We start from the raw sequence: 23,369 nt of genomic DNA, 5'->3' as shown, positions 1-23,369 counted from the left end.
CATATTTTAATGGTAGCTTGTAAACAAGACAAAAACTATTCCTCACATTTCTGTAATCGAGGAGTTCAAAACCAAGGTTCCAACCAAACTGTGACCCACTGAGGTCTGTGTTCTGGCTGTAGATGGCATGTTTTCACTGCCATCACGTGGTGGAAAGGGGAGAGAGGAGCAGTTTTCCTTTGTGACAAAATAACAGAGAAAATAACTTAGAGAAATACAGTTTCCTTTGGCTCCTTCTCAGAGGCTTCTGTTTACAGCCTCTGACTTAGTTAACTTGGGCCTGAGGAGAAACATAAACAGGGTGGCAGTGGGAGCATGTAGCAGAAGCTATTCATCTTATGACAGCCAGAAAATGGAGCAGGCTAGAGACAAGAATAGAAGGCAGGGAAGGAGGAGAGAAGAGAGAAAGGAAGGTATAAAGGGCAAGCCCCTGTGTGGCCACTTCCTCTAGTGAGGCCTCACCTAACACTGTCATACTGAATATACCAATGGACAAGTCCACAGGAGAGGTTAGAGACCCTATGGTTCAGTTTCCCACCACCACCACCATGGCAGGATCCACCAGCTGGCAGAACACCTGAGTCTACCTGGGGGATATTTCTTACCCAGCCAATTCACAAGAGCTCAGTCATCAGAACTTAGCCTCCCCCAAATGCCCAGCCTCCTAATATCCTGGGGAATTTTTACACATGGATTTGAGGTAACAAAACCATCTAGGCCATAGCAAATAGTTATAGCAGAGTTAGGCTTTCCTCAGAGGAGTGTCTTTCCTTGTGGGAATATATCTAGCCTGTAGCCAAATCTGCACACATACAGCCAAAGCATTTTATGCCTTTAAATCTGAAATACAAACAACCAAAGAAACAAGAAAGCCTGATGCGAAGACAGTTCACAGAAGAAGGTGGGATCCTGCAGCAAAGCCTAGGCTACAAGACTTGGAGCCATGGGGACCCTCTGTTGAAAGTAACCAAATACCTAGGGCAGGTGATGCCCCTGGGCAGAGCTCAGACATAAGATGTAATTTTTGCAGGCATCATTAAAGGACTAATTTGGTTGGGAATTTGGAGCAAATACACTAAGACGATTTGGTAGGGCAGAAGGCAACAACAACAAAAAATGAAAGCACCAGTTGTGACCAGGGTGGAGAAATGAAAGGAGGAGACCTAGAGTGGACAAGCTGCCGGGAGTCTCAGCACAGACATCAGGACCCTCTGAGTTCAAAAATAGAACTGGCAGAGGCCAGAGCAGCAGCAGGAACCTGAATGAAATCTCCACAGACAAGGCTATCCAGGGATCCTTCCAGCCTGGCTCCGAGTCCCTCGGCCCTCCTTGTCACGAGCCTCCACAGAGCCAATTTTTATATTCATATTATTGCTCACCTGCTAACCTAATGCAGAGGCAATTAAGATAAAGTTGATTGCTGCCATTTAGCACATACTCAAAATATTTGGCCAACACCAAAATAGCCTGGGCTCACCATCTAATTACTGCTGAGTGCAACCCTGGACTTCATCCCATTAATACCTCAGCTCCAGCCTGCCCAGCCCAGCCATCTTTGAGCACTTTGAAGAAACAGAACATGAAATAAAAAACCAGGCCACTCAGCCAAGCAGGCTCCAGACTGCAAGTTCAAAATCACCCCTTCCTTCCTTCCTTCCTTCCTTCCTTCCTTCCTTCCTTTCTTTCTTTCTTTCTTTCTTTCTCTCTCTCTCTCTCATTGAAGTGGCAACCTTGGGTACCAGACCAAGGCTGAAGCCTCAACTGGGCAGCCCCACTCCCTGACTTGTCGAAACTCTTTGGGGTTCAGTAAAAGTCACAATTAATCTTCAGAACATACTTGAGAGCCTCAGGCTGTGAGAGTGAACTTCAGTGAACCCATCTATTTCCCCACAGCCCTGGGTGGAGGAGAAGTCATTCACCCCTCTGCAACACAGAAGGCCAAGGCTCTCAGAACCTTGGAGAGAAAACCCAGGGTCCATACGTGGGATCCCAGCTATGAACACAAGTATGGCAGATGAAATGCAAGCTGTAAAAGTAATTTTTATTTCCTGTACAATTGTCATCTCCAAGGCTTACTGTCTCTGTCTGCTAACCTAGGCCTAGTCCTGGAAGCTGCTAACCTCCTTACAATCTTATCTTGGCCTAGAATGTTTTCGGACTCTGAGACTTACTGCTGAATAAGCTCACTGCTGAACCCTTTCTAGTTCTTTCTGAGCTCTGGCTAGCCACTCAACTCAACTGTTCTGACTCAAATCTCCTCTCTAAGCTGACTGATTCAGTCTGGCTGCTCTCAGCTTCTCTAGAATTGCTTGGCTTGGTGTCACACTGACAATCTGTTCTAATCTTCTGGCTCCTTCTCATTCTCTGTCTTGTTGTCTTTTCTCTGTCTAGCTTGTTCTCTCTTCAACTTGTCTCCGTAACTCTCCCAGTATAATTGTCTACTTTCTCTCTCTCTAAGTATCTTCCCTTCCCTCTCCTTGTGAGAAGTGGGGATATCCTATTTTGTCTTGTCTGCCACTCAATTAGACATCACATTCAAACAGGGGTGCTTCTTTCTACAAACTAACTTTATCTCCATTGTTTGGGATTAAAGGTGTGTACTAAGAGTGTAAGTCTGTATTCCAGCCAGAGGGATTAAAGGAGAGTGCTAAGGGCTGAGCCACATCACAATTAGAATTATTATTTGTTCAGTAATTAACACACTCTCAGGGGTCACCATGTGATCAAATATCCTGCAACAAGGAGCATCAAGTCAGTATACCCACAGTCCCTTCCCAAATCCTCTGTCAGGTGTCACCATGGAGGAAAACACGTGTCTGCAGCATGTATTTACTCCACACACAGTTGTGAATTAAACTGTGGTTCAGATCATCACTGGTGTGAGATACCGGCCCCCTCAATGCTTGTTGCACAGCCTGGGCTGTGTGGCCTGGGGGTTAATGTTAGAACATTTGAGGGTGTAACTGTATATAACCCATAATAATGGATGATCCCCAAGTATTTCCTGGGGAAATATTGGTGAAAGTGGTGATTCATAATGAAATCCTTGTACTCAGCCTAGAAAGCCGAGCAGGCTCCACAGCAACCCACGCGGATCTCAGCCGCCGTCTGCCGCTCACTACGATGGAGAACAGCGCCACGTGCTTTCATTTGGTCTAATGACATTCTGACTTCCTGTAAACCATTCTTGCAAATATGATCATGGAATCGGAGCATCTGTCTTGATCATTATTTGGCAAATGTGTCCTTTTAGCATCAGTCCAAATGAAATTTGGGGAATTTGGCTAATCACAATTTAGCAGATGTTCTGTCCAGTTCTATGCAAGCTTAATTTTAACAGACAGGAATCCCTCCCCTCCCTGAAGTCCTAATTGGAGTTTCTCCAGGCGGATGCAGAGCTGTAAAGGTGAGAAAATAATAATTTCATCACATCCCGTCTGGATCCTGTAGCTTTAATTAATTTAAGTGAAATCTCATTTGACCTCAATAGCAGCAATTACTTAGCATGCATCTTGACAAAGTGCCTCACGGAGCTTGTGTTTTACTATGGTGTGTCCCCACAACCTAACAAGGCCAGCTCTAGAGCATCCCACAGTGGGACTGAGAGGTTCTCCATAGGTACTCTTATGTATAGATATTCCTATACATGGAGAACCTAAGTTTACACCAATGTACAGGGGACACAGACACGTGGCAATCTCTCTCTAATGAGGTGGTTTTCCAGTCCTAACTGATGACACTGTGGCAGTACTGAGGAGCAATGGCTAACTTTGCGGTATGACAGTGCACAAGGAGGCAAAGCCTTGACTTTGAGTCACTGGGCCTGGGAGAGTCCACTCCCCTCCTACCTTGGAACCTAATCTCACAGACATGGACACCATCCTGGATCTCCAGAGCTCTCTTTAAACTTAAGTGATTGGCTTCTCAGAATAAATGTGCAGCATAAACCTTTAAATAACAGCAAGAGGCTTTGCAAAGAAGAAATGTGTGGGATTAAAGGGGCAGAGATGGTGCATGACATAGAAAGGAATGGAGAAGACACATTCTGAGAGGAACACAAGGTCATGTTGATGATGGGGACAGCCACTGCCTGCTGCCTCTGCTTTCGTCGAAACAAGGTTTTGACTATTTTCAGATGCACATTGAAAGAGTTTTCATTCTGTTTCAGGCTTCCTTGTTTTTTTCTAGCTTTCAGCTATGTAAGTTTCTCTGTAAAGCTGGGTCCACAGGCCACTCAAGCAGTACAGCAGGAACTTAGGTCCAGCCGGTTCCCCACTGCACATGAGCTCCACCATGGCTAAGGCTGACACTTGGGTTCACTAAACTCTGACCTCTGCAGTATCTTTATCTCAAAGATGGGGATGGATCGTGATCTCTGGGGTGACAGAGTGAAGATGCCTAGCAAATATTGCTGTGATTTCTTGGAACATCAGTATGGATGAACCACCAGATAAGTCACATCTGTAAACCTAGCACTTAGAAGGCTGGGGGACAGGAATTGTTGAGTTCCAAGTCAGACTGAGATACAAAGTAAGACTCTCTCAAAGGCAGACAGACAGACAGACAGACAGACAGACAGACAGGCCAAGTTATATAGTTATGTGTCATTCAAGCAAAGCAAATATATATTATAGTGGGACTATCTTGGACCCACCAGTGATACAAATAATGGCACAGAGGCTTTTGAATATTTTAAAGCTTAGGCCTTTTGCTGGGAAATCTCACAACTCTAAACTTAACCCAACTAATCCTGGCATCATGTATTGCCACCCAGCCAGCTCTACCTCTCTCACTCCACTCTGGTCCCTCTGTTCACCTCCATGTCCCTGGTGAATCTCTCCCATCTCTATTCTTCTCCCAGTATCCCTCTGCCCAGAAGTTTCACCTTCCACTTTCTGCCCAGCTATTGGCCATCAGATCTTTATTACGGCCACTCAGATACAATTCTAGATTGCCTTAGGCAGGTAAGGAAGGATAAATGTGTAGAAAACCTGGTGATAGGCCATAGAAATGGCAATACCAGAATCCTGTCCACATTTAGCTTTCTGCCCATACAGAATTAAGAATTGAAAATACAGAGACATACTTTTACACCATGTAACCCAACAATCTATTTCTAACATTTATTTAAATGATACAAAAATTTTCTTTAAAATTGGGAACTGAATTAAGATGCCTTCTGTTATGTCTGTGTCTCCCAAAAATTAGTGTTGAAGCCTAAGTCTAGGATGATGGCATGTGTTAAGGAGCCCTTGAGAGGGGGTCAGGTGATAAGTAGAGCCTTTGTGCATAGGAACAGAGCCTTGACAAAGAAGATATAGGAGAGCCCCTCCTTCCTTCATATGAGACGGTGTTACCTATAAGCCAGGCAGAGGGCCTTCACAAACACTGAGTTTGTGAGAACCGTGATTTTGAACTTACGTATCCAAATCCATGAGAAAGACGTTCACCTTGCTGATAAGACAGCTCATGTGTGATGCTCTCCTGTAGGGGTCCAGGCCAACATAGCTTCTGCCACTGTTGATAATTTTGTGTTGGCCCATAGGTTCTAGCCACTGAGATAAAGTACAAAGCAGAAGTTAGGGAAAGACAAAAAATTGCCCAATGAGATTACTTCAGTAAGCTTGGATAATATTTTTAAACAACATAGTAAGACATTAATGAAATCTCACCCTTGTCAAATCTTTATATAATTTAAAGGTAGAAGTCCAGTGATTTTGTTTAAAATCATACATTTAAGATCATATGAACTGCATTCAGACTTGGTGGTGTGTGGTTGTGGAACACACACTGGAAAAGAGAAAGTCCTTTGCCCGTGACACTGGAATCATACCACTCCTCATGTACAAATATAATGTTAAAAAATAGATTTATCACTTTAATAGATATTACTATTTTTCTTTTATTAAGTTAGTACAGTAAAAATTGCACAAACCATGGGTTTCACTATATTTGTGTACATGTATAAAAGACACTTAGATCATAATTATCCCTCATTGTAGATAGCACTATATTTTTCTGTCTTTGAATGGTGTCACCTAGATGTCCTTTAAAGGGTGACACAAATACCAAATAATGTAAGCCGAAATTTGGAAGATGTGATAACATGCTATCCTTGTTCATTTGACCATTTTCTTGAATTTGTGGTGCCTATGTTGCATTCTCAAAAATAAAAATAAGCAACAGATTATCCGTTCTGATAACAAGTGCACGCATGCACACTCATGCAAGGGTACACATGTTTATTCTCCTGGAAATGGTTAGGCTTGAAAACATCCTTACAAGACTCCATAAGTAGATTTTCTCCCACACTGCATATGGCAAATAATCAAACCCTTTTGTAAAATAACACACACCATTCCTCTATCTCTACCCAGCTTATCACACTGTGGGTGTGCACCAAGAATTTGAAGCAAATTATCTCATGATTTATACTTTGAGGAAACTGGAACATGTTCTCTCCAAAAATATCCTTCTCCGTTATATTGATGATAGAATAATAAAACATAAAAACCAATTATATGCCCAACTAAAAGAGACAGTTAAACAAATTGAAAAACATGAGATAAAATATCGTATAACTATTAGAAATCATGCTGAGAAAAGTAACAGTAGGAAAAAAGCCAGCAGAGAGCATCTGTGTCTGTGGCAGGCTAAGCAGCCCAGGTAGAATAACTAAAAGAGTATTTCAGGCAATCATGGTTAAAAGTTTTCCAAATGTTTTGAGCACTCTAAGTATACAAACTCAAAAAGCTGGTGAGCCACATTCAAAAGGAACATAAGCCAACAAACAAGTGGAAACCAAGAAGCAATAGACCAAGGGACTCAAAAGCCAGTGGTGAAGAGAACACCCTCTGAGCCCTCTGAGGGAATAATATTATATACAGAGGAATCAGTACAGTGACAATCTCAACTTTCAATACAGGAGTGAGAGAGGCCATGAAGCAACATGTACGGGAGCAGAGATAGAAAATGAAGCTGTCGACCATGATTTCCAGACTCAAGGAGAATATTCTCAAAAGCAAAGGCACAAAAATATTTTCAGACAGAAAAATAAACCAAAGGGATTCATCATCACCAGAAGACCCATAGTGTAAAAAACGCAGAAGGGGCTCTTCAGGCAGAAGGAGATGGTGACAGAAGCACGGACACCCCCCCAAAAAAGGGAGCAAAAAACTCTAAGAATGGCAAGTTCCCAGGTATATATGTAAGCTCTTCTTACTATTTAAAGCAATTTAAAAGTTAACTATTTCTACAAACCGGTGTATTATAAAACTTACAAATGTGTGCCAAAATACATTTGTAGGGAGGAGTTCTAGAAGTTAAACTTCAAATGGGGATAGAGTGGGGGGTTGGGTAGAGAAGAGGGATGTGTTGGAACAGAGGTTAACCAAGACCAAGAGTGCATGAAAAACCCTTATATTAACCCATTACTCTGTAAGTTAAGTTTAAAACATAATTTCAAAAGAATTTTATACAGAAGTCTACCTGCCTGGGTAGACAATGCTGTTCCCAGAAGATGTGGCTTGCTAAAGGAAAATATCAGTGCTTTGTGAGGAGTATCTTCTGATGGGTTATTGATCAGGGAAGCCCCAGAGGCCTCCAAAACAATACAAGATTGCCAAGATTCATGGTTGTCCTCCATAACTTGATGATAAGAGCCTATTGTTGAAGACACCATACACATTAGTTGTTTTAGGACACAGAGAAATCAATTTGGAAATGACCTGGAAACTTCTTTCTTGCTGGCTACCTTTCACAGTGTCAGAAGGGGGAGGCCATTGGGGGAGATGATGACATCAGTGATGAATCCTCTATGCTATAATATCAACCTGTCAGGTAAGAAGTACCCATTGGTACACTCATGGCATGACTGTTGGTGAGGAAATCACCTGTTTTCTCGTTGGGTTTGAGGCCTGCTCCACAGGAGTAAATTCACACCAGGCATCATAAACTTATCAAAATCCCATAGGTGAGAAAGTCATAGGCCTTATGGGGAAAAAATCTATTGGTGTTGTTTAGCTAAATATCATGTTGCCAAACTGCCTTCCAAATATTTATGTTTATACCCCTAGATTATAGCTACTCTCAACCTAGGTCAGAAAAGTTTCTTACTGTAGCGATTAGAAGTTAATAGCAAGATTAACAATTGGTCAAAGTACAGGGAATAAAGGACTGTAAGGACTGTGATCTCTCAGTTCTACATGAGACAACCACAACAAAGCCATCTCCTACATCAAGAAACATCACAGATTAGGGACCAGAAAGACTGTAAGAGCCAGAGGATGGGCAGGAGTGTTATGAAGCTATGTCTTCTAGATACAACATGCTGCTGCTCTCATGAACTCACAGAAGTTGGGGGTCACATGTATAAGACACACACAAGATCAAGCCAGTCAGCATTCCAGCATCAAGAGGGGAGGGGCTCACAAGACTCCTCCCTTAGCTCGGATCTATTGGCAGTTAATGGCTATGCTATGCAGAAACACACACACACACACGCACACACACACACCACAGAACAAATTGAAAATCAGTTGGTCTGTTTCTTAAAATACACAAAATATAGGATCCATCCACCTCACTCATAGATATTTCTGACAATGGTAGAAAATATTGTTTCCATGCAAAGCATGTCCTCACACAAAGATTTGTGTGTGGATGTCATGCGAACTTCAGCCACAGTCACCCCTCAGCTGTTCAGTGGGTATATTGATATCATGGAGTACTATTCATTGATAAAAAGACATGAACTACCAATAACTCAGCAGCATGAAGGAATCTTCAAGTCATGAGAAGCTTTGAGAGTGATGGATACCTTTGTCAACACAATGTTGGTGATGCCTTCACGGGTGCGCACACGTGTCAACACTTATCAGCTTGTACCTCTTGCATGTGTGAGTTTATCATAAATCAGTTACACTTCGACAAAGCTGTTAAACTGATGCCTTCAAAAATACTAAATGTTTTGAAAACAGTGCTTGGGAAGCTATTCAGTGCTGTTGTGAGCTGCTCGTAACAGACGATTACGAGATAAGAATGGGAATTTAAATTGTGTACAAAATTTGGTTGTTTTCAGCTAGGAAAAATAAAACAGCTTTTTCTAATCTATAATAGTTCATGAAGTTGGGAGTCAAGAGAGAGGGTTTCTTGTGTAGACCAGGCTGGCCTCAAACACAGAGAATCTGCCTGCCTCTGTCTCCCAAGAGCTGGAATTAAAGACCTGTATCACCATGCTCTTTTTTTTTCCCCCAAAGGACTGAAGTTCCCAAAGATGTGCATGGCACTTGTGTCTAAGTGGAGAGGCTGGAAGGAGTAGTGTCTTTCAGATTTTGGGGTGTATGGCTGATATTGGGGTACACACAGGCCCACAGGGCTGCTCTCAGAAGGAAGAAGACAGGCTTTTTTGTGTCTTTACCCAAAAATTCCAGGAGCTGTGCGGAGGAATAAAGTCCCTCCCCTCTGAAGCTGAAGTTAGACATATCAACCAACACACTAGACCTCGTCTCCATTCTGTCTCAACACGCCCATCCCAGACCAGCTTCCACCTCCTCCCGGTTCTAATCTCCCTGTGCAGACTCTGTGATGAGGCCTAGACACAAATACAATTGACTTGTCAACTGCCAGGTGGAATGTCAGGCTAACACCGGCTTCAGCTCAAACTTACCTTCTCATTTAGCCTGGTGAAAGATTGATGCCCCCAGGAAAATAGAGTTTTGCCCTTCAAAACACAATCAACCCGATCGAGGCATGATCTCTGACCTCTACAAACATCTCTGCTGCGTTTTCCTAGTCCTAGGAAGGGCTCATTCAGTTGTAAGCAGCAATAGCGTACAGAAGAAAAACAAAAACAACAACAACAACCAAAAAAATAATGCACAAATGTTCCCACCAGCTCAGAGCACTGCACCCCCAGTGCTTGTTTTTCTATTAAGTGGCATCAAAACACAGACTTTCAACTAAATCACAGACAGTAGACGAACCTGCAAATGATGACCTCCACTGAGAACCACACAGGCTAGGAGTTCCATGAATGAACACTGGGATCCCTGCAACTTTCCAGGTACAAACCCAAGACACAAAAACAGACAGAGAAATATGGCCACTACCAGTGGAGATGGGGGATCCAGGATTTGAACCCTTGGAGCCATCTTCCCATTGGACCATAGCAAAGATGTATTGTTACCAGAGACCATGGAGCACAAAGGCCAGTGATATACATTGAAATGCATCCAGGAAGGAGCCCACTCCTATAGTCACCCAGCCAGAGGTTGTACACTATCAGCCATAAATCTCAGAGGACAAGATGACAGAGGACAGAGTCAAAGCTATCACCCAGCATTGCATCCCTCCATCATCCCCTCCTCTCTGTCAAGTGCGCCCCTCTCCCCCGCCAGTTCCTCCTTTGATCTACAACATGCTTACAGATGTGCTTGACCCTAAGACACTGCAATGTAACTTAAATTGACAAATTGCCTTGTGCTCTCTAAGCTTCTTAAAGTGGACTTTGGGAACAAAAAAGGCTCTCCTGTCCCAGACTCCAGAGTGTTCACTTCAAAGACCTAAGACCCCTTGTGTGTGTGGTGGGAGTCAGGGGTGGGGCGGGTATAAAACAGGCTGGTTCCTGACTCTATAACAGCAAAAAACACAGAACAGTAGAACAACCCAAGAGTGAAGCCAGAGTGGCCTTGGGAACAACTGGAAGGGAACTGTTTCCAGTTGAAGTTACTATTTTTTGCTCCAGGATAAAACAAACAAAGAAATCAGCAGCCATGGGAGAGGTGGGAGAGTGGGAGGGGAGAGGTGGGAGAGTGGGAGGGGAGAGGTGGGAGAGTGGGAGGGGAGAGGTGGGAGAGTGGGAGGGGAGAGGTGGGAGAGTGGGAGGGGAGAGGTGAGAGAGTGGGAGGGGAGAGGTGGGAGAGTGGGAGGGGAGAGGTGGGAGAGTGGGAGGGGAGAGGTGGGAGAGTGGGAGGGGAGAGGTGGGAGAGTGGGAGGGGAGAGGTGGGAGAGTGGGAGGGGAGAGGTGGGAGAGTGAGAGGGGAGAGGTGGGAGAGTGGGAGGGGAGAGGTGGGAGAGTGGGAGGGGAGAGGTGGGAGAGTGGGAGGGGAGAGGTGGGAGGGAAAGAGGAGGGAGGGAGGGAAGGAGGGAGAGGAGTGTGAGTCAGACATGGAAGGAGGGAAATTGGAAGGAGGGAGGGAAGGGGGGGGAAGGGGGGGGGGAGACAGTGCTGGCTCTGCCTGGAGCCCTATGCTGGAAACTCCACCTCCACACTTCCATCGAAGTCTCCCCAGTCATTTCTGCCAGATAATTGTGCAGCCCTTTCTGCTCTTATTTGTTCTTTTGCTTGGAAACCGCCCCGGAGGAGACACTCTGCTCTGTCTGGGACTTCCAGTGTGGAACTCTAGCTGGCTGCCTCATCAGCCCCACCCCCTCCCCATCACTTTCTAATGGATATTTGCAAGCCCCCAATTTGAAGGTGTTATCTTTCAGTTGACATAATAGATGCATTTAAAATGGAAAGTAAATTATCACAGACTGTTCTCTGTACTGTACAGAACAAATACCAAAAAGAAAATAACTTTCAGATTGGCTTCCCTTTGCTTCTGGAGACAGGGATCCATCCAGGCTTAGGCCTGCTATCTAGACTCCAGAAGTACACTGAGTTCATTTTTTCATCTGAGGATCCAAAGGCTGTGTTCCTGGGCTACTTCTCCTGCCAGCGACTCTCTCCAGTTGATCATCTGGCTCACCCCAGCAAACAAGTGAGCTCATTCATCCACTTATTTCACTCTTCCATTCCACTCTGGGGCCATCCCAGCCCTCCTTCATAATGTTCCATGTCATTTTTCTGAAGTAGAGAAAATACCATCAACTTTCACAGAATCAGACTTAGACTTAGAGACTGATTGTTGGCAGAAGGATATCTCTCTCTCTCTCTCTCTCTCTCTCTCTCTCTCTCTCTCTCTCTCTCTCTCTTCCCTCCCCCCCCCATTCACCTATCTCAAGTCAGGTGAATACCCTTGATGCCACCTCTGCTTTGTAGTTTTCCTGAACATGGGGGGTGAGGGGTGGGGGTGGGGGGTAGGGGGTGAGGGGAGAAGTTTCACTTGGAGATTTTCCCACAGATGAGCAAGTGCGTATTTCCCACATACGACAGCACGTGACTGCTGTTCTTCCTGCATCCTTCCATCTGGCTACTTCATAATGTGTCCCCTGTCCACCTTGGCCTTCCTCCATACTGTTCAGTTCCCACTGAGTTCCCACTCTGCCCTGGCAGAGCCACATTGGCTGAATAGTGGGTGGATCCCAGGTCCCCAGTGCTTTGCAATTCCAAAAAGTAAAACAGTAACAACTTTGTTCTTTTATGCTCCTGAAAGCCTGGCATTGGAGTAAATGAGGAAACGACATAGCCAAGCTCCCTTCTAAAGGAGAATGGAAATGCCACTTTTCTAACTGTTGAGGAAATGCCTTCAAGACAGTTACAACCATTTGCATTCCCAACAGCAGGGAGGAAGGCGACCTGAAGGCCTTGTGTGAGACCATCTGTCCACCAGCTAAGTCAGAAATACCATTTCGGTGTAGATTCAGCTTGCATTTATTTCATGATATTAAAGTACACTCATGTGCATATGCAACAGTGACTAAGGACCTCCACCCCCAGCCCATGCTGAGTGACAGTAGACACAGGAAGCATCGCTGTCTCATCCCTTGGCCTTTTGGAAGCATGTTCTCACATTGTTGGAACAGGTTGTAGGAACTGACATCCGTGTTTTATCATGTTAATAAAATGTATATCAATTACTGTTATACCAGGGCTAGTTGTTGAAAATTTAATGGATTTTTTATGTTCTCCTGTCAGGACTACAAGCCTGGGCTCTTTACTGACTGAGTTGTGTTCTGCTGCTTTTTTTGTTTTTTTATTTTTTGAGTCAGGGGGAAAGATGGGACACATGTGCTCTGATTGTTCCTTCTTTCCCAGATAGACTCTGAGGCTCATCGCTTTGAAAGCCTTCTGCCCTCAACCCTTCCAAACCCCTACCATCTCCAGATGGCAAACTCACATCCTGTGGGCATGCTTCAGTGCCTCTCTTAGGGGTGAGCCTTAGTTACCACACAAAGTGGCCTTTTGTCACATGGTCCTTTCCCAGCAGTAACCTTAGGCCCATTCCAAACAGTCTTTGTTAGCTTCCTTAGTGTGATAAACACCACAACTGGAAGGAACTTAGGAAGGGAAGGGCATATTTGGTTACACTTCCCCTTCACAGACCGTCATGGAGGAAAGTCGGGGCAGGTTCTCAAGCAGGAACCTGGAGGAGGCAGAAACTGAAGTGGAAGCCACATAAGAACTGCTTCCTGGCTCACTTCCCCTGCCTTGCTTCACCTCTTCTCTTGTACAACCCAGAGGTACCTGCCCAAGGAGGCACTGCCCAAAGTGAGCTGGTCCCACCCACATTAATCATTAATCAATTTTTATGGCAATTGCATTAAATCTGTAGATTGCTTTTGGCAAGATGGCCATTTCTGTAAGGCAAAGGACTCTTTCAATAGGACGAAAACGGCAACCCAACAGATTGGGAAAAGATCCAATCTTTACCAATCCTACAACTGATAGAGGGCTAATATCCAATATATAAAAAGAACTCAAGAAATTAGACTCCAGACAATCAAATAACCCTATTAAAAATGGGGTACAAAGCTAAACAAAGAATTCTCAACTGAGAAAAACTCGAATGGCCGAAATGCAAATCAAAACAACCCTGAGATTCCACCTCACACTAGTCAGAATGGCTAAGATCAAAAACTCAGGTGATAGCAAATGCTGGCGAGGATATGGAGAAAGAGGAACACTCCTCCATTGTTGGTGGGATTGCAAAATGGTACAACCACTCTGGAATTCAGTCTGGAAGTTCCTCAGAAAATTGGACATAGCATTACTTGAGAACCCAGCTATACCACTCCTGGGCATATACCCAGAAGATGCTCTAACATATAACAAGGACATATGCTCCACTATGTTCATAGCAGCCTTATTTATCATAGCTAGAAGCTGGAAAGAACCCAGATGTCCTTCAACAGAGGAATGGATATAGAAAATGTGGTACATTTACACAATGGAGTATTGCTCAGCTATTAAAACAATGAATTTGAGAAATTCTTAGGCAAATAGATGGAACTAGAAAATATCATCCTGAGTGAGGTAACCCAATGACAAAAAAACACACATGGTATGCATTCACTGATAATTGGATATTAGCCCAAAAGCTTGCAATACCCAAGATACAACTCACAGACCACATGAAGCTCATGAAGAAGAAAGACGAAAGTGTGGGTGCTTCGGTCCTTCTTAGGAGTAACAAAATACTCATGGGAGCAAATATGGAAACAAAGCGTGGGACAGAAACTGAAGGAGGGGTTGTCTGGAGACTGTTCCACCTGGGTATCCATCCCATGTGCAGTCACCAAAGGTAAATACTTATGTGGATGCCAGGAAGTGCATGCTGACAAGAGCCTGATATAGCTGTGTCCTTAGATGTCTGTCAGAGCCTGACATATACAGAGACAGATGCTCACAGCTATGAACTGATCATGGGGTTCCCAATGGAGGAGTGAGAGAGAACACTGAAGGAGCTGAAAGGGTTTGCGGCCTCATGGGAAGAGCAACAATACCAACCAACCAACGCTCCCAGGTTCTAAACCACCAGCCTGGGAGCACAAAGGGAAGGGACCCATGGCTCCAGCTGTATATGTAGGAGAGGATGGCATTGTGGGAGAGGAGGTCCTTGGTCCAGTGAAGGCTGGATGCCCCAATGTGGGTGAATTCGAGGGTGGGGAGGTGGGAGTGGGTGAGTGGGTGGGGGCACATCCTAATAAAAGCAGGAGGAGGGGGATGGGATAGGGGGTTCCTGGGTGGGGGGATGGGGAAAGGAGATCACATCTGAAATATAAATAAAATATCCAATAAAAAATCATTAATCAAGAAGGCCTTCACAGGTCCACGAGCCAATCTTATGGAGCGGTCTTCTCAATTCAGAGTTCTTACACCAAAATGACTCTAGTTTATGTTAAATTGCTAAAACCATAACCAGTGCACAGACCCAGCACTGTGCCCTTTTGTTCCCCTGAGCTTCTGTACAGACCTGAGCTCTTGGGCTGGTGCTAAGGGACTCCCTGTGCTGTGCTGAGGGCCCCAGTTTCACACAGCCATCGGTCACTCTTATTTCTGTTTCTCTTCTCTGAGAAGCCACGATAAGTTTCACATGTATGCAGTCAGCATTGTCTCACTACTCAGAATTACCCAGTGACATTCTTCCCCAAAGTCCAACCTATTACTAGAAAGGGAAACATGTTTTAGCCAGTTCATGCATGTGAACTAGAGCTATCAGGATTCAGATTGACTTGGGAGGCAACCTTGAGTATGTCCTACCCATCCCTCTATTTTGTTACTTCCCCATGGGAGAATATTTCCCCAGCCATGCAGTGCTCCCAGCCCTGTGATGCTACCATCCTCATCCAGTGTGACTGACACCAGTGCGTCTTCAAGGTCCCTTTCAGTGGCCACATTGTCTAAGACTTGTTTCCTGGACATTAGGTCTCCTGTCCTCTTCTGACCCCTACCCTTGCCCACAGTTATTTCTCAAAGGCTTGCTGCATTTATTCCTTGAGCATAGCTGCTCATCTTGTACTGTGGCCAAAGGCAAGTTTAAGAGATTACAGCTGAGATCTAGCAAGGAGAAGCCATGTTTTTTATGGTACAGTGAGGGTACCATGGGATTTCATGCTTTCTGGGGTCACAGAGGAGCTCTCAAAAGAACAGCCAGACCCTCCAACTGAAGTAGAGACATATGTGCACTGAAATTGCACACCAGATACATGCACCTGAGCTCAGGCATGACACTCAGCCCTGTATGAGCACTGGTGCCAAGGTCATATATGTGGATTGTCACAGCAGAGTTACAGTAGGCAAGAGGTCAGGCTGACTGCCCCTCACCAGGCTGAGTGATGGAGGATAAAGGTCAACTTGATCTTCCATAAAAGGAAGAAGAGAGGTAGGGAGATGGTACAGTGAACAAAGTACTTCATGTGTAAGGATGAGAAGCCAAGTACAGACCCCCAGCAACCCTGTGAAAGCTGGCCACACAGTGCGTGTCTGTAATTCCAGTGCTGGAAGGGAGGTGCAGAGGCAGACCCCAGAAGCTTGCTAGCCAGCCATTCAACTGAGCTGGTAAGCTCCAAGTTCTGTAAGACATCCTGTCTCTAAATCAGAAAGTGGCAAGGAATGGGAGAAAGACATCGACCTCCACACACAGAGGGAATGCTTGTCACGTTAATGAACTGGCATCTGTGACAAGCGCTTTTCTGGAAGACAAATGCTAGCATTTGCAGGCCTCCATCTTCAAAAGTAGAGGCAGGTGGGATTCTGAGGTGTGTGGGTAGCGAGGTGAGTCTAGACCTTGAACCCTGGGACTACTTGAATAATGTAGCAGAACCAGACTCTGCTTACCAAGACCAGCAAGATGCAAAGAGAAACCCATGTCTGCCAACTCTGGTCAATAAACGGAACCGAATCTCCACACTATAGCACGTTTTCAGTGGCAGAGACTGAGCCTCTCTCTCTTATGATAGCCATTGGTATTGCAGATGCCTTATGTCACTTCACAGCATGCACTTTACCCTCTTAGTGGTCTCCTTTGAGAAACTTACTTGTGGCAGAGAGCAGTCTTTAAATCTTGTCTCGAATGGCTAAGGTTTGAATGCTGTTAATTTTGGCTTTCAGAGTGAACTCCAATGGTTGGGTTGCCATTCGTTTTGTTTCTGTGGCTAGACAATGCCAAAATCATTTTTCTTTCAGGCATATCATCTGTTCTTACTCTGTGACTGATCTTTATAAAGCACCAAGGTGACTACTTGACATCTGGAGAGAATCTTCTGCTGAGGACATCAGCGTGTGCCTTGCAGAATATATTTCCTATGTATGAAGTTTACATAAGTTTAGAGTATTTAATTCTGATGAAAACATTCATATTTTCTTCTTTCCTTGGGGTAGTTTTTAAGCTTGTGTTTCCAGGCTTCTAAATATTTCCATTTAAATATTCTAATTGATTTCCATCAAACTATTCCAATCCCTTGTCCCTTGTGATCTTGGTGGTAGATCTGTGCTCAGGGAACCCAGAGCCCTGGTATTTTCTTGATAACACCGATGGTCTCAATTTTCAAAGATTCTTTTCAGAGTCAACTTTGCATTGTATATTTGTTTTCTACTTTATTAATTGGTCTTTTTAACATAATCACTCCTGGCTTTCTAACCTTTGGGCTTTGAGTTGGTTCTTGTGGGGGAGGGGGAGGAACCAGAGCTTTTTCCCTTAACAGGTGGTAAGGCTGCCTCCCACTGAGACCCATTCAGTTCATTCATTGCCCTGTACTTTGTATGAGTTTCTATGATTTAATATCTTCTATATCTATTAAACTCAAGTTCTTTTCATAAATGCACAGTTACACATTTTCCCCTTCCCTTCTATATCCCTGAAGGTCATCATTGTGCTGCCTGTAAGATAATTAATAACTTGTTTCTTTGACTATTGATTCTATTTATATTTTAAATGGCAGGTTCTTGCAATGTATCACAGGGTGACCTTGAATTCAGATTCCTCCTGCATCAGCCTCCAGAGTGCTGGGATCAGCCTGGGCATGCAACACCATACTTGGCTTGCTTTTATTTTTGAAAGATGCCATGATGATACATGAACTTGTAAGCAAGCAGATATTTCCTTACATTCTTTAAATACTCATGTTTGTTTGAGTGCCATTGTTTTACCGAAAACTCAGCTGTTTTCCTTGCTCCTCTGAAGGTAAGAGGGGCTTCAGTTCTTTGGGTTTGTGTCTTGTTCCTTTTAAGAATTCTCTCTAGTCTCCAATTTCAACAGTGTTAGGACAACTGGCTTGAGTGTGGTTTTCTTGGTATTTATCCCAACTTTTGAACTTACCTTTTAGCGTCCTTTTCAATGCCTAATTTGAAGTACTGAGTTTGACCACAAGATGGTTTTGAGTTTCAGTCCTTGTTATGAAGCGTTCTAATGTCTAACCACTTGCCTGCTTTTCTTTTTCTCCCCAGCACTTTCTCTCAGAGGTGTATTCAGAGACGTTGTGGTGAATTTGTCAAACTCACCTCTGAGTGGCTCACTCAATCATGGCCATCAGCCACAGGCTCAATATTCTAGATTTTTTATAGTGTCCAACTATTTATTTAAATAGTTGCATAAAACAACAATTTAAATTTTCATGTCCGATATCTCCCAATTTCATATGTAGTAATTCTAATTTTTAGACACCATGTATTTTTAGACACTATTTTTGTTATACTTTTGATTCTCCTAGTGTCTAGATGGTTAGTTTTTTAGTGAAATACAAAATAAGCATTATTAAATAATGAAATTGATTTGAGGATATTGATGGTGTGTCTCTTCCTTCAGAATATATGCATATTTTCTACTTATTTTAGGTAGCCAATCTACAGGAGTTGGTATCCATACATCATATCATTCCAAACCAAAAAGGATATGAATTATCTTGTGTCTTGTCCCAGGTCATGGCAGATATCCAAAGTATTTACGTAGGAATTTCAGGCCTTTTGCTTGACTCTTCTAGCTGATGTTTTCGGAGGCTGGTCCAAGCCACCTGGTCTGACACTGTCAGATGAGGGAACTATCATTCTAGTTGTTGTTTGATTCACTGCCCACCATATTAGACATCACTGGAAACTCATTAATATGAGTCTTTGGCCTGCAGCAGAGTGCCCAAGGGATTTTACTGATTTCTCACTATGATCTCCATGCTGGGATAACTACAGGTACTGATGTCCTGGGTCCTTCTGATGGGTGACTTGAATATCACTGTATCACTGTAGCCTCATTCTCCAGGAAGTGATGGGAAGCACAGAGGAGAGGTTAAAACCAGGCACAAGAAAGGGTGGAAATGATGCTCAAGAAGAGTGGTGCTCAACCTGCGGCTCACAACCCTATTGGATGTATACATCAGACATCCTACAAATCAGATATCTACGCTACAACTCATAACAGTAGCAAAATTACAATTATGAAGAAACAAAGAAATACTTTATGGTTGGGGGTCTACAACATGAGGTCCTGTAAAAAGGATCTCAGCTTTAGGAAGGTTGAGAACCACTGCTCTAGACTCTATGATGGGTAGCATCCTGACAACGAGCTAACATTTTCAAAATGACCACAGGCTCCTGGAAAACCACAGACCTGAGAGAGACGGAGGCAGACGAAAACAGCAGCCTGTGGTTAAGAGACTTTGACTCAGATGCTGGTTAGAGGGAAGGAACCAGGGTACAGGGGGGAGAAGGTGATTTATGTGCACTTAAATAGGTCAGATCCTGTCCTGAATACACAAAGCTTTGTGTTACAGAAAGACTGCTTAATGGTCTGGTAGTTATTCTGTCCTGGGTCAATACAACCATCTCTACCTGGGTTTAATTCCTGTAATGCTCTCCAAGGGGACATGCAAACCTCTTTAGTGACAATAATGCCTGCCCTTTGGGTGAGGTTTGACATACTGTTCTTGTTTGACATAAAGGTTTTTTAACTTGCCACCTAAAAAGGAAGACAGGAGCCATAGAGGAGGGAGGAGAGGCAGCAAGAGGGGTGGGAACAAGCATGGAAGCCTTGCAGTGTCCAACCAGGCTGCTTGTACCCATCACAAAGAAACATACTATTCCATCATATGGCAGGTGTCTCTCTGTTTCTTTCTGCTGGCTCTGACAATAGCAGCAGCATCTGCCTTACAGGGATAGGGCAGATTTTCAGAACACACTATATTGTCTCTTCCATCCTAAATAGAGGCCTCGCCGTCCAGGAGTTATACCCAGTGAGAAGCCACCTCAGAGTATTACTGCTGCCCTCCTGTCCTCCAAACTAGCATGTAGCCAAGATGACTATGGTCCCAAGAAAAAAGAAGGACCCCAAGTAAGGCTACTGACATTAGCAAGGCCACCTCTGCCACCATCTGAAATATCCTCATTACAGAGCTGCCTGAAATAATTATAAACTGAGATGAAGGCCCATGTTCTGCCAGCATGAACAGCTGGAACAACATGAACATAAAAACACAGAGGGCCAGTAGCTTTGGATGCTGTTAGTTGTTCCAGATCATGTTACCACAGAATGTTCCCAGGGATTACCTCACCCCCAAAGAATGTAGGGAACTGAGCAGGGAGACAGTTGCTGCAGTTTGGAAATGACTTACCCCTATAACTTGATGTCCCTGGAAGCTGGGTCCCAGTGTAATGCACTGAGACTGTGTAACATTGGTGAGATAAGGCTAGTGGGCCATGGATAATAGATCATGAGATGCTATGGAAAAGGATGGGTTGATTCTGTCACCGACTTCATGGTTCTGCAGTGTTGCAAAGCAGCCAGAAGATCTGGCCAGAACACCAGCACCAGCCTGTTCAGATCTTCAAGCACCATAATTGTGAGCCCAATAAACAAGTTTACTTTATAAATACCCATCTAGGGTGTCTGATTGTACATGAACAGATCCAGGGATTTATTGTAAATACCAGCCTCAGGGATTTTGTGATAAGTATCCAGCCTTGAAGATTTTATTACAGCCACATAAGACAGACCAAGCAACAAGCCATGTCCTGACCTCTCTCTCTCTAGCAGAATCAGATTGCCATAACACACAAGGAGCCCACCTCCAATAATCTAGACCTTCTCTGAGGTTTGAAACTGCTGCTAAGGTGAAGAAAACATGGCACCAGACCAGGAGAAACATTCACAGATGGATCCTGCCATTAGCTCTTCCATTCTGCTTTTGTTCGATTTCTCTTATGCTGTCAAGGGCTACAACATCTTTTCTCTGAGCCCTGGTCTGTGGAAGCCCGAGTGGCGCTCAGTTTTGCACAAACACCCAGTTATTCTAGATGTGGACACAGCTCTGGGTTGGGGGATCCTTTGTTTACATTGCTTGCTAATGTTTCCTCGATCTTCCTGTTTACTATGGCAAAAGTCACTCCTCCAGCTGTTCTCGGCATCCCCTGCTCAGAGCGGGAAGTAGTATTGCTACTCACACAAAGGTATAAGTATTGACTGAAACCAAAATTGTACACGATCATGGGTAAGAGGCTTGATTTAAGCCAACAGGTACATGTTTTCCATCCTGCAGAGCTGATAAACACTATCAGCTAGACACTCAAATACCTGTTTAGGAGAATATCAAAAAAAAAAAAAACAAAAAAACAAAAAAACAAAAAAAGAAAAACAAGCTCACAAACAGATATTAAGACCGGCCACCACCACCCTTTATTTCTGTTATAACTGCTTTTTGGTAGGCCCTTAGACTATTGATGAAAAGATTTTCCCCAGTTTGGTCAGAGAACAAAGTCTGCTCATGATTTTCTAGGCTGAAAGGCCAGCTAGAATGATTCCAACAAACTTTGCATAAAAATAAAATACAGAGCGCTCTCCAGTGGCTTTGGGTATGGCCAGTTGACCCAGCTCCTGTGACCACAGAGTATTTCCAGGAACACTCCAAAGAGTGTAGGATCTGAACATGGAGGAAGCTACTGTAGTTAGGAAGTAGTCAACCCTGAATTTGGCATCCTGAAAGCTGATGCAAAATCTAATAACTTACATATTGAAAACAAAAACAAAAAGCTACTATGTCTGAGGTCAGCAGATCCCAGCAGCAACAACCCTTCTTACCTGTCCTTCACTTCAATGAGAAGAGCTCAGGCAAGTACAGTGTTGTGTGGTCCAGGAAGCAGGGCTGTGAGGGTCCCCCTTACATCTCATAAGCAGCAAATGAGCAAGTGGAGTCAGATGCTCCAGAATGATGCAGTGGAGATTTCATCTATGGATGGTTCTACATACGAGTTATTCAATGTGTGAGTTTTCAATCTGTGGGTAGGGAATTCTGTTGCCTGGATAACACCAAGGACACCCACAGAACTATGTATCCAGAAAGTAACAACAGAAGTCACAGGACAGCAGCAGACACCATCCTAAACTACCTTGTCTCTCTTCTCCCAAACTCCTGCTCCCTTTCCCCAACTCTATCATCAGGAAAGAAGCAGAACCTGGTGGAGGCCCAAGGAAAGGACTCTAGATGGAATGGGCCACCTCTCTTCTCTACTTAGAGGGAAGACAGGCTTCCACCTGGTTCATGGCAACCAACCAATGTATTTAGCTATACCAGTTATTTTAACAGACAAATAGAAATATGAATAACTAATTAGTAATGTTCGTAGCTTCTAAAAAGATTCTAGTCAAGTCAAATCTGTCTAGTCAAGAGCATTAGACAATGCCTGCGTCTCCAGCATCCACAAAACCCAATTCACTCTCACAGCCAGGCTGGTACCTATAGAAGATTGCTTTCTGGATAAGCAATCCTTCCTGGGAAGGAGGAGAGATATGTGTTTTTAGATGCTTGTGATCAACTAACAGACTGTCTTGTATCTACCTCCCAAACCCACTAAGCCTCTGGAAGGCATTTAACCTAGAGGTGTAAGAGTATGGTCTGGCAATTGTTAGTTGGAAGAACTATAACCCCTCATGGACACTGCTGCATCCCTGTGAATGTCACCCCAGGGAAGAAGGTAGCCTGATGGGATGGAGGGTGTCATGCTCTAGTGTAATGTAACCCCACTCTCTAAGGTTTGAAGATCTATCTCCTCTGTGGGTAGAAGTTTTCACATGAAACGACACCTCCCAGATAACCCTCTAACAATGATGAAAAGATTAGGGCATGCTCCACTTCTTTCTGCTGTATTTACAAAGGTTCCCAGCACCTACAATCTTCTTAATTGCATACAAAATATTCCCCCAACAAAGTTAAATTGATCCTTGTCAAGAGAAGTTTGGCTCTTTGAAAAGAAGCATATAACAGCGCAGCCTTAAATAGGAACTCAGAGCTAGAAACATTTTGAAATGTGTATTGGCTTTTTGTGAGCGCGCTTTTAATTTTTTTTCTTTTGAGAGCTTGAAGGGAAATCTCACCAGATGCAAATGTCAGTCTACCTGAACCCATCGAATTTGTTCCCTTTGAGTCTTTCCTACAGCCTGGCCATCACTCTAGTTGAGAATTAAATGAGGTCTGAGTGTTGCTGCCTGTCATCCTGGCAGGATGCTGATGGGAAGTCTAATGGCTCAACCGTGGAAAAACAAGCTACAAAGCAGCATGAACCCCACAGCTGCTAAACTTTCCCCTGGATAAAAGCAGGGAGAATTACACAGTTAAGTGCCAACCCCTCCTCTGCCCTAACTGGAAATTCCTCAGATGGAAGTCAAGAGCCAGAACTCCAACAAGCATGCTACTCAGGGTTCACTGGTTCTTTTTCTCCATTTGCT

This window comes from Arvicanthis niloticus, chromosome 1 (genome assembly GCF_011762505.2).
Source record: "Arvicanthis niloticus isolate mArvNil1 chromosome 1, mArvNil1.pat.X, whole genome shotgun sequence".
NCBI lineage: Eukaryota > Metazoa > Chordata > Mammalia > Rodentia > Muridae > Arvicanthis > Arvicanthis niloticus.
This window is presented reverse-complemented; position numbering follows the sequence as displayed.